A 12,900-nucleotide genomic window follows, 5' to 3' on the forward strand; every position below is an offset into this window, starting at 1 on the left:
ACTTTTTTCCTCTAAGGGTGTCAGATTGAAAAACCTTTCTCATTTATGATCTGTGCTTCAATTACAGTTGAATTCAAGACTACATGAAAGAACTTGGTGCTGACAGTATTCAGTTTTCACATGGATATGGTTTTCCAAGACACCATAGTTTTCTGCTCCTTGTCCTTACTCATCTGTCTACGTGCCTCTTAGATTAAATATTTTCAACAAATATGCCTATTTGAAAGGGTCTTGTTTGAATTTTAATGTTATTATTTTGCTGCCCCATTTATACCTTATACTTAAATAAATTGCTTCTCCCCACTGCTGTAGCTTGTTACAAAGTCTCCATTGTGGATGACAAAAATGTTTCATAATATCTGACCCTGAGGTGGCTAACATGATTCCAACACAGTATCTACAGGATAAATCCAAGCACCTCAAGGATAGATAGGTGTAGAAAGATCAAGTTAACAAAAACTAACACTTATAATATGAAAAAAAAAACTAGAACAACATGCAGTGCTTAACAAAATAATATACTGAGAAGAATATGAATATTACAATGTCTATATTTGTTGTCACTCACATAGAAGTATGGTGTTATCATTAGTCATTGAATTAGCCTAACTAGATTTTGATGGCTAAGAACACTCTCCAAATAGGCATCTTGATTTTTTCCACTGAGATGGGATTAGAATTTCAGTTCTCCAACTAAGAGATGTTTTATATCAACCCAACTTGACATAATCAGCCAATTCTCAATTTAATGTGTCATCCAATCTCTCCCCACTGATGTTCATAAATTTTGTATACACTCTGATTTCATTGGATTATTCATTATTTTTGACTTGACTCTCTATTCCAAGGGCAAAATAAAAGGTTTTATAGTACATTATAGTAGTTGCTAGATCATATACCTAAATTTTAGCTTCTTTTCACATTTATAATCATGAATCTATTAAATTAATTTCCAGAACATTTTGAAATATAGGTGGATTGAGATACACATTCTTGTCATGTTTAGATACATCTGTTGGTACTTATGCTTTCTTTGAATTTTATTAAACATTGAATTTATTTTACCAAGTATAAAAATATATTCTCTCTTAAGATTTAATTGCTATTTACTAGTGATATTTGAGATTTGCTTTTTTTAAAATAATGCGAGTCAGTCTGTGGTTTGACACAGCAAAGTCCATTTCAACTTATAGCCCAGAACTATTTAAATAATATGAGAATTAGTTGATTTTAGGTATATGAAAATTTCCTTTCTAAAGACCTGTGATTTTTGTACCTTTCAACATGGTAGTTCTTGTAGATCTTTTAAAAAATTTCTTCATTATTATGGTACTATTCAGTATTCTTCTCATACATTAATCAATGATGCTAATGTATCTTAATATAAATAATGAATTTTATTTAGTAATTAAATAAATTACCATAGAATTATTTTCAAAATACCTTATGATTTTACAACATTTATATTAGGAGTCATCAAGCTCTAAAATATTTTTCCTGAAGAGATCTGGCAAGATTTTATATAAATTTTGAGTAAATGCTAATTTTTGCCTTTTTTCTACTTTATTTCATATTCACACCACAATAATGACTCTTCTAATTTAAAATATAAACCATAGAGATTTCCTTAAAGGTGGCAGGGGAGGACTGGAACTGTCAAAGACAGAGTGACAGGTGGGGTTGGGAATAAGTGAACGGTCTTGACAGACTCAAAGTTGCTGGCAGCTTGGAACTGCACCTGGTAGGACAGTGGATGGATCTTGCAACTGTACACTTTGGACATAAACTGGTTAGTGGGCTGCTTGGGCCGGCATTCAGCATGCACCATGAAGAGCAATGTGAGGGAAACTGGTACCCAAGTAGGGGCCTTCTGTGTGGTGCTGCCTCGATGGTGTCTTAGGTGTGGAATTGTCCATGCACTTGGGGCAGTAGAGCTTCACCAGGGCCTCACCTGGGGTGTCAGAAAGGCTATTGGAAAGCATTGGCTTGTTCTCACAGTGCACGTGGGGCAGTAGCCGAACTCTCCCTCCTGGTACTTTTCCAACATCTGGGTGGTGCCATGGTTTGTGAGGATATAGGTGGTCCGGGTGAACCCATACAGCATCTTGGCTGACTGCTTAATCAGGGTTCTCTGGTTGGGGTTGTCTTCCAGCTCTTCATCAGGCTCCAGGTCCAAGATCATGTCTAGAGCTTGTCTACAGTGAGGCACCTGCTCATTGAGTTGACTGAGATTAAATTTGCCCTGGATGGAGTCTTCATCCACTTCACAGAAGAATTCATAGTCATGGAGCCCACAGAACCAGTATAAATAACACTTCCTGATGTTTAAATCATTTTTTTTAATTTGTCATTTATTTTTTCTTACTGATTTCCTGATGCTTCTTTGTCTCTGTAATTTTGCTTTCTTTTTTTTTTTTTTTATAAATTTATTTATTTATTTATTTATGTTGGCTGTGTTGCGTCTTCGTTTCTGTGCGAGGGTTTTCTCTAGTTGTGGCAAGCGGGGGCTACTCTTCATTGCGGTGCGCGGGCCTCTCACTGTTGCAGCCTCTTTTCTCGCGGAGCATGAGCTCGAGACGCGCAGGCTCAGTAGCTGTGGCTCACGGGCCCCGTTGCTCCACGGCATGTGGGATCTTCCCAGACCAGGGCTCGAACCCGTGTCCCCTGCATTAGCAGGCAGATTCTCAACCACTGCGCCACCAGGGAAGCCCCCCGTAATTTTGCTTTCTTGAGTGATCATAAAAGTCTTTGAAAGTTAGGGGTCTTTTTTTCTTTTGTTTTGCAAAGCATGTCATGATTAAAATGTGTTTCTACTTATTTTAATGAATTAATAAATAAAAATATAATGGGAATGATATTTTTAATTTCTATGTACTTTTAAGTGTTTATTGAACATAGTATCGGTAAAGACTAGTAACCACATCAAAAGAGTTCAGCTCAATGGATTGATTTCACATGTCAGAAGATACCTGCTTAGTCAGACTCAGATCAAAAACAGAATACCAATAACCTAGCACATTCTCATCTCAGTAAAAATTGTTCCACTTAACTGCTCTCATGACTTCTAAAACCAGAGATTCGTCCTGTCTTTTTTTGTACTTAGTATTGATAAATTATGCATTATGCACATTATAGACGATCAATTCCCATTGTGTGAGTATTCCACAATTTTTACGGCTTCTCCTATGAGTGGATATTTATGTGGGTAGCACCCAGTTTGGGCTTACAAATAATGCTATAATGAATATTCTAGTGCATGCCTTTCAGTGAACTTATGAATGCACTCCTGTTGGGTTTAGGTATATATATAGGAGTGGAGCTGATTATCTCTGGAACTGTGTATCTTCAGCTTTTGTAAATACTGCAGTTTTTCAAACTGTCCTTATGCTTGAGGGTTTTTTTTCTATTGATACCATTTTTTTTTAGTACATCTCTATTGGAGTATAATTCCTTCACAATACCATGTTAGTTTCTGTTGCACAACAAAGCAAATCAGCCGTATGCATACACATGTCCCCATATCCCCTCCCTCTTAAGCCTCCCTCCCATCCTCCCTATCCCACCCTTCTAGGTCACCTCAAAGCACCGAGCTGATCTCCCTGTGCTATGCTGCTTCTTCCCACCAGCCAACTATTTTTACATTCGGGAGTGTATATACATCAATGCTACTCTCACTTTGCCCCAGCTTCCCCCTCCCACCCCATGTCATCAAGTCCATTTTCTATGTCTACCTCTTTATTCCTGCCCTGCAACTAGGTTCATCAGTACCATTTTTTTTAGATTCCATATATATGCATTAACATATGGTGACATACTTCACTCTGTATGACAGACTCTAGGTCCACCCACCTCACTACAAATAACTCAGTTTAGTTCCTTTTTATGGCTGAGTAATATTCCATTGTATATATGTGCCACATCTTCTTTATCCATTCCTCTGTCGATGGACACTTAGGTTGGTTCCATGTCCTGGTTATTGTAAATAGTGCTGCAATGAACATTGGGGTGCATGTCTCTTTTTGAATTATGGTTCTCTCAGAGTATATGCCCAGTAGTGGGGTTGCTAGGTCATATGGTAGTTCTTTTTTTAGTTCTTTAAGGACCCTCCATACTGTTTTCCATAGTGGTTGGATCAATTTACATTCCCACCAACAGTGCAGGAGGGCTCCCTTTTCACCACACCCTTTCCAGCATTTATTGTTTCTAGATTTTTTGATAATGGCCATTCTGACTGGCGTGAGGTGATACCTCATTGTAGTTTTGATTTGCATTTCTCTAATAATTAGTGATGTTGAGCATCTTTTCATGTGCCTTTTGGCCAACTGTATGTCTTCCTTGGTGAAATGTCTATTTAGGTCTTCTGCCCACTTTTTAACTGAATTGTTTGTTTGTTTGATATTGAGCTGCATGAGCTATTTGTGTATTTTGGAGATTAATCCTTTGTCTGTTGTTTTATTTGCAAATATTTTCTCCCATTCAGAGGGTTGTCTTTTTGTCTTGTTTATGGTTTCCTTTGTTGTGCAAAAGCTTTTAAGTTTAATTAAGTCCCATTTGTTTATTTTTGTTTTTATTTCTGTTACTCTAGGAGGTGGGTCAAAAAAGTTCTTCCTGTGGTTTATGTCAGAGTGTTTTTCCTATGTTTTCCTCCAGAAGTTTTATAGTGTCTGGTCTTACATTTAAGTCATTAATCCATTTGGAGTTTATTTTTGTGTATGGTGTTAGGTAGTGTTCTAATTTCATTCTTTTACATGTAGTTCTCCAGTTTTCCCAGCACCACTTTTTGAAGAGGGTGTCTTTTCTCCATTGTATGTTCTTGCCTCCTTTGTCATAAAACAGGTGTCCATATGTGCATGGATTTATCTCTGGTCATTCTGTCCTGTACCATTGATCTATATTTGTTTTTGTTCCAGTACCTTGCTGTCTTGATTACTGTAGCTTTGTGGTATAGTTTGAAGTCAGGGAGGCTAATTCCTCCAACTCCATTTTTTTTTCTCAAGATTGCTTTGGCTATTCAGGATCTTTCCATATGAATTGTAAGATTTTTTGTTCCATTTCTGTGAAGAATGCCATTGGTAGTTTGATAGGGATTACACTGAATCTGTAGATTGCTTTAGGCTATATAGTCATTTTCACAATATTGATTCTTCCAATCCAAGAACATGGTATATTTCTCCATCTGTTTTTTGTCATCTTTGGTTTCTTTCATCAGTGTTTTATAGTTTTCTGAGTACAAGTCTTTTGCCTCCTTAGGCAGGTTTATTCCTAGGTATTTTATTCTTTTTGCTGCAATGGTAAATGGGAGTGTTTCCTTAATTTCTCTTTCTGATTTTTTGTTGGTGGTGTGTAGGAATGCCAGAGATTTCTGTGCATTAATTTTGTATCCTGCAACTTTATCAAACTCATTGATTAGTTCTAGTAGTTTCCTGGTGGTATCTTTAGGATTTTCTATGTATAGCATCATGTCATCAGCAAATAGTGACGGTTTTAATCCTTATTTTTCCAATTTGTATTCCTTTTATTTCTTTTTTTTCTCTGATTGCCATGGCTAAGACTTCCAAAACTATGTTGAATAAGAGTGGCGAGAGTGGACATCCTTCTCTTGTTCTTGAGCCTAGTGGAAATGCTTTCAGTTTTTCACCATTGAGTATGATGCTTGCTGTGGGTTTGTCATATATGGACTTTATTATGTTGAGGTAGGTTCCCTCTATGCCCACTTTCTTGAGGGTTTTTATAATAAATTGGTGTTGAATTTTGTCAGAAGTTTTTTCTGCATCTACTGAGATGATCATATTGTTTTTATTCCTTAAATTGTTAATGTGGTGTATCACATTGATTGATTTGCATATATTGAAGAATCCTTGCATCCCTGGGATAAATTCCACTTGATCATGGTGTGTGATCCTTTTAATGTGCTGTTGGATTCTGTTTGCTAGTGTTTTGTTCAGGATTTTTACATCTCTGTTCATCAGTGATATTGGCCTGTAGTTTTCATTTTTTGTGATACCTTTTTCTGGTTTTGGTATCAGGGTGCTGGTGGCTTTGTATAATGAATTTGGGAGTGTTTCTCCCTCAGCAATTTTTTAGAAGAGTTTGAGAAGGATTGGTGTTTGCTCTTCTCTAAATGTGCTCTTCTCTAAATGTTTGATAGAATTCGCGTGAGAAGCCATCTTGTCCTGGACATTTTTTTGTTGGAAGATTTTTAATTATGGTTTCAATTTCATTACTTGTGATAGGTCTGTTCATATTTTCTAATTCTTCCTGGTTCAGTCTTGGAAAATTGTACCTTTCAAAGAATTTGTCCATTTCTTCATGGTTGTCCATTTTATTGGCATATGGTTGTTTGTAGTAGTCTCTTATAATCCTTTGTATTTCTGCAGTGTCTGTTGTGATTTCTCCTTTTTCATTTCTAATTTTATTGATTTGTGTCCTCTCCTTCTTTTTCTTGATGATTCTGTCTAAGGGTTTATCAATTTTGTTTATCTTCTCAAAGAACCAGCTTTTAGTTTTATTGATCTTTGCTATTGTTTTCTTCATTTCTATTTCATTTATTTCTGCTCTGATCTTTATGATTTCTTTCCTTCCTCTGACTTTGGGTTTTCTTTGCTCTTCTTTCTTTAGTTGTCTTAAAAGTAACATTAGATTGTTTATGTGAGATTGTTCTTGTTTCTTGAGGTGAGATTGAATTGCTGTAAACTTCCCTCTTAGAACTGCTTTTGCTGTGATGCGTAGGTTTTGGGTCATTGTGTTTTCATTGTCATTTGTTTCTATGTATTTTTTATTTCTTCTTTGATTTCTTCAGTGATCTCTTGGTTATTTAGGAGCGCACTGTTTAACTTCCATGGTTTTTTGTGTTTTTTACAGGTTTTTTCCTGTAATTGATTTCCAATCTCATAGTGTTGTGGTCAGAAAAAATGCTTAATAGGTTTCAATTTTCTTAAATTTACCGAGGTTTGATTTGCGACCCAAGATGTGATCTATCCTGGAGAATGTTCCATGAGTACTTGAGAATAAAGTGTATTCCATCACTCTTGGGTGGAATGTTCTATAAATATCAATTAGATCTATGTGGTCTATTATGTCATTTAAAGTTTGTGTTTCCTTATTAATTTTCTGTCTGGATAATCTGTCCATTGGTGTAAGCGAGGTGTTAAAGTCCCCTACTATTCTTTTGTTACTGTCGATTTTTCCTTTCATGGTTGTTAGCATTTGCCTTATGTATTGAAGTGCTCCTATGTTGGGTGCATAAACATTTATAATTTTTATATCTTCTTTTTGGACTGATCCTTTGATTACTATGTAATGTCCCTCCTTATCTCTTGTAAAAGTCTTTATTTTAAAGTCTATTTTATCTGATACAAGTATTGCTACTCCAGCTTTCTTTTGATTTCCATTTACATGGAATATCTATTTCCTTTCAGTCTTTCAGTCTGTATGTGTCCCTAGGACTGAATTAGGTCTCTTGTAGACAGCATATATATGGGTCTTTTTTTGTATCCATTCAGCCAGTCTGTGTCCTTTGGTTGCGGCATTTAGTTTATTTACTTTCAAGGTTATTATCGATATGTATGTTCCTATTACCATTTTCTTAATTGTTTTCGGTTTGTTTTTGTGGGTCTTTTTCTTCTCTTTGTGTTTCCTGCTTAGGGAAGTTTCTTTAGCATTTGTTGTAAACTGTTTTCATGGTGCTGAATTCCCTTAGCTTTGGTTTGTCTGAAAAGTTGTTGACTTCTCCATCAAACCTGAATTAAATCCTTGCTGGGTACAGTAATCTTGGTTGTAGGTTTTTTTCTTTCATCACTTTAAGTATATCCTGCCACTCCCTTCTAGCTTGCAGGGTTTCCACTGAAAAATCAGCTGATACCCTTACGGGAATTTCTTTGTATATTATTTTTTTGTTTTTCTCTTGCTGTTTTTAATATTTTTCTTTGCATTTAATTTTTGTTAATTTGATGAATATGTGTACTGGTGTATTTTTCCTAGGTTTTATCCTGTATTGGGACTCTCTGTGCTTCCCGGATTTGGGTGACTCTTTCCTTTCCCATGTTAAGGAAGTTTTCCACTATAATCTCTTCAAATATTTTCTCAGACCATTTGTTTTTCTCTTCTTCTGGGACGCCTATAATTTGAATGTTGGTGCATTTAGTATTGTCCCAGTGGCCTCTGAGATTGTCTTCAATTCTTTTCATTCTTTTTTTCTTTATTTTTCTCCTCAGCAGTTATTTCCACCATTTTGCCTTCCAGCTCACTTATTCGTTCTTCTGCTTCCGCTATTCTTTTACTGATTGCTTCTAGTGTATTTTTCATTTCAGTTATTGTGTTGTTCATTTCTGTTTGTTCTTTAGTTCTTCTAGGTCTTTGTTAAACACTTCTTGTATTTTCTCAATCCGTGCTTCCATTCTATTTCTGAGAGTCTGAATCATCTTTGCTATCATTACTCTGAATTCTTTTTCAGGTAGATTGCCTATTTCCTTTTCATTTACTTGGTCTTGTAGGTTTTTACCTTGCTCCTTCAACTGTGACATATTTTTTTGCCATCTCATTTTTTTTTTTTTTTAATGAGTAGGTTGTGTTCCTGTTTTACTGGTTGTTTGGCCCGAGGCTTCCAACACTAGAGTTTGTAGACTATTGAGTAGAGATGGTCTTTGTGCTGAGATGAGGACCTCTGGGAGACCTCACTCTGAAGAATATTCCCTGGAGTCTGAGGTTCTCTGTTAGTCCAGTGGTTCAGACTCGGAGCTCCCATTGCAAGAGCTTCCGCCCGACCCCGAGGTCATGAATCAAGATCCCACAAGCCATGTGGGGCAGCAAAAAAAAGAGAGAAAAAAAGAAGAGTAACAAAGTAAAAATAAAATTAGACTAGGAAACTAACAGACTTATTAGAAAGAATGTAAAAATAAAAAGATATATGAATCAACAACTGGAGTGTACATCAGTACCCTATAGTAAAGAAGAGGAGGAGAGAAAAGGAAAGAAAAAAAGGTGAGGGAGGGAAGGCCTTGACTGTGGAGAGCAAGACCTAAGCAAGGGTGAGGTTTGGGTGGTGTATGGGGCCGATGCTCAGGACCCACAAGGCTGGAAAATGTCCTGAGGGCTGTGGGGGATGGGGCTTATACTCAAGGAACAGTAGGAACCCAGGCGTGCCACCCACCCCTGGTCTCAGAGGGTAGGGGACCTCACCTGGGAGCCCAGCAGGGGCAGAGCAAATGCCCTCCTCTCCTCTCCTGCTCCTCTGGTCTGGGGTCTGGGAGGGTCCCTCCTGCCTGCCTCTCTGATCTCCCAGGCCTCTCTCTATGTCCCCAGGACCAATATGGTAGGGGGAAAAGGGGGCCTTGGAGGGCAGGGGACCAGCCTGGGAGCTCAGCAGGCTCCCTGTGCCCAAGTGAGTAGGGTAATCACCCTCTGCTCCTCTCCTGATCCTCGTGGATGGCCCTTCCTTTCTGCCACTCCTGATCTCCCCAGCCTCCCTCCTATGTCCCCAGGACCCAGGCAGCCTGGATGGGGCTTTGAGGGGAGGGGGAATTGGCTTGGGAACTCAGCAAGCTCCCCAGCACAAGGGATGCCAATGCTGTCTGGGCTCCACTTCTCCCCCATCAGTCTGCCTACATCCTACTCGTTCACTCTGAGGTTCCTCCTGTCTCCTTGGGGGTCAGAGTCCCCTACCAGTGGCTGACAGACACCCTAGTTGTGGGGAGAAGCTAACTCTGTGTGTTCCCACACCGCCATCTTGACTCCTCCCTTGTGCTTGAGTTTTGAGGTACATAATTTACTTTGATATTTATAAGAAATCTAAAAACTCAGCTTTTATTTTCCTATTTACACAAACTTTCAGAAATGTGTGTTTTAACTTCAAAATATTTTATCACATTTTGTTGTAATTACTAGTTTTATAACATTGTGGTAAGAAAATGTGATGTAAACCCTTATAATTTATCTGTTTTCAAGTGTGTTGCAATTTATTTTAAAATGTCCAAAGTATGTTGGAAAAATAGGAGACAGAAAGTGGATAGAGTGAGAACATAGTTACATAGAAAGAACAGTCTACAGTTTAGTAGTTAAATGACCTCAATTTCCTTTTTCTATTATCTTCTTGTTATGTTGAAATTTTTTCCTTTTTCATACTATCATCGATTTCTTATTAACTTCTTTTTTACCTTCTTATCATTTTTTTCTAACACTCAATGGTTTCAGACTAATCATATCCCTAATTTAGACTGGTATATTTGTAAATGTCAATTGACATTTCTTTCATTCTTCATCACTTTTTAAATAGTTTTTGTATATAATTTTTTTTTAACATTTTTATCAAACATTTGGGTAATTTGTTTCTCTCTGTGTACATGTAGTTATTGCATCTTTAAAACTCAGACTTTATACTTTTGCTTTTGATACAGGAATTTAACCAAAAAAAGGATTATTGCTGTGACATTTATAATCATATTAATGTTTCTTGTTGTCTTAGGGCCTCTAGTGTGGCTGGAATTTTTAGATTTTGTTTTTTACTTTCTTAGCAGTATTTTTTAATCTCACCTAAACCCATTTTTGCCTCATTATTCCTTTCTCATTCCAGCCTGTTCTTCCCATCTAATTAGTTATTGCTGTTTTATAGACATTATGTATTTTTATGTGATTATGACAACAAAAGTTTTCCTGAAATTCCTCCTAGGTCATTGAGTGTTTTTTTGACACATATGTACTGGGCTCTATTTTCCAAAAATGATTCTAGGTCTTGGGGACTGATCAACTAGCAAGAAAAACTTGAGTTCTTACACTTGAGGAACTTGAATTCTGACAGGAGCAAGGGGGGCAATCAATAAAATATTTGGAAAATAAAAGAATAAACATAGTAGATAAAAATTCGTGTTATGAAAAAAATCTAACAGACCAAGAGTTTTCATAGTACATTGGGGCAGTTGATGTGGAGTGGTCAGGTGTGGCCTCTGTGAGGAATGAAATTGAAGGAGTAAGCCAGGCGATTATGTGGGGAAAGCCATTTCCAGACAAAGAAATATCCTGTGCAAAAGACTTAAGTCAGGTCTAGTATAAAATACATCTTCTCACCATTGGAAAAATATTACTTTCATGTACATTTGCATCTTTACACTGTCAAAGTATCATTATTTAGTTTAATACAGTCTTTGCTCCAATTATCACAAACAAATGTAGAAATGCATTACCTCTTCTTTGGATGAACTTAATCTGGATACTTTATCACAATATTTTAAGGTATATCATGAACTACAATTTGTTAATATAAAACTTAAAGAGCCAGTTAAAAAATATGAAGTTGATTTTTTATCATTAATTTAGAACAATTTTACATGCTTCCAATTAATTTAGAGATTACCAAAAAAGGGGCATTTAAAAAGCATTGATCTTCAGAAAACCTTTACTAAGTAATTATAAGCTCTTAAGATCACTTTCCTTTAGGGCTTCCCTGGTGGCACAGTGGTTGAGAGTCCGCCTGCCGATGCAGGCAACATGGATTCATGCCACAGTCCAGGAAGATCCCACATGCCGCGGAGTGGCTAGGCCCATGAGCCATGGCCGCTGAGCCTGCGTGTCCAGAGCCTGTGCTCCACAACGGGAGAAGCTGCAACAGTGAGAGGCCTGCGTACCGCCAAAAAAAAAAAAAAAAAATCACTCTCCTTTGGAAAGGAAAGCATGTGTTCTTTTGTGTAAGCCATCTTAAACTTTAAAGTTTTTCATTCTGGGCAAAAGAAGTTTGCTCAATATTTTCCAAAATAAATATTTCTAGATGCACAGTAAGTTAGCAAAAGATGAGAATTTGAGCTATGTAAATTTTGAAAATTTTAGTGGATTATGTTTGTCACTAATTTCTAGTACTGAATCCTCTCACTAGATCTTTTTAGAACTGTATTTAGTTTTTTGCTGTTGTTGTTTCTTTTTTTTTTTTTTTTTTTTTTTTTTTGCATATTGCCTTTATTTTGCAGAAAATGTTTTGCTCATTGTCTTTGGCTATTTTTTTCAGAAGAAAAATATTGCCATTGTATGTTTAACAATACAAGAGGCAATTACATATGCTCAAAATAAACACATTCTATTGGGCAGAACAGTGAAATTTCCATTGCAGTTAAAGTCTGTTGTCCTCAACTATGAATTTATTATTTTGTCCCTAACAGCTTAACTATAAGTATGATAGCTGTCACAAAAGGGACCTGAAAACTACTCTGAAGAAACAAGGAATGCAATTGAAAGTATGCTTTTTATTTCACTAAATAAGACGAGTTGAGTTTATTAATTCTAGTGTGTCAAATCTTCTATATTCTGTAAGAGACACAAAAAAATAAGTTTCTGGATCTTAGTAAACAAAATTTTATTATGATCAAGTAATGGTGATTTAACAGTCCAACTGAGTTTTGTTTCCATACTTAAATTCATCTGTAGCATATAAACACAACATAGGACTACACTTGTGTTGCAGATGATGGGTGGGGTTATTTTTTCGATGAACAACAGGACATATATTCCTTTTCATATTTTAAAGTGAAGTTAATAAGATTTTCTTTTCTTTCTTGACCTATGAGACTGTCATTTTGTACCTAGATCAAATCCTGAGTAAAACTGGTAGACCTAAAAAAAAATAGTGTATATTTTAAGAAAAGGCTTTGGTTTACATGGAAGGTGGTGACAGGGATATCCATGAGGTTATGAGGCCAAGGTGTGATATTGGCTGTCAGGAATATCTGTGGCCACGACATGGTTCTTATAGAGTGAGAATCCTGAGGAGAAGGGACCTGAGATTATTTGGGTAAGATAGTGTTCACTGGGAAGGTCTGGACTCCCAGCCCATTAGGTAGCTATGCTGTCTGAGACCCTGGTGTGAAGGTGCTCTGCTAGCTGACCACAGGTTGGGGTACTGATGCAGTCCTGTTGTGCTCA

General features: G+C 36.8%; 1 pseudogene across 1 annotated transcript; it reads right to left on the reverse strand.

Annotated features, from left to right (window-relative positions):
• Positions 1–1,627: 1,627 nt before the first annotated feature.
• LOC309829875 (casein kinase II subunit beta-like) lies at positions 1,628–9,723 on the reverse strand (annotated as a pseudogene). Its single transcript has 2 exons — positions 9,701–9,723; positions 1,628–2,318 (listed from the first exon to the last, which is right to left on the reverse strand). The product of its transcript is annotated as a casein kinase II subunit beta-like (transcript).
• Positions 9,724–12,900: the final 3,177 nt, after the last annotated feature.

The sequence above is a fragment of the Grampus griseus genome (genome assembly GCF_964374135.1).
Source record: "Grampus griseus genome assembly, chromosome: 11".
In the NCBI taxonomy this organism is placed as follows: domain Eukaryota; kingdom Metazoa; phylum Chordata; class Mammalia; order Artiodactyla; family Delphinidae; genus Grampus; species Grampus griseus.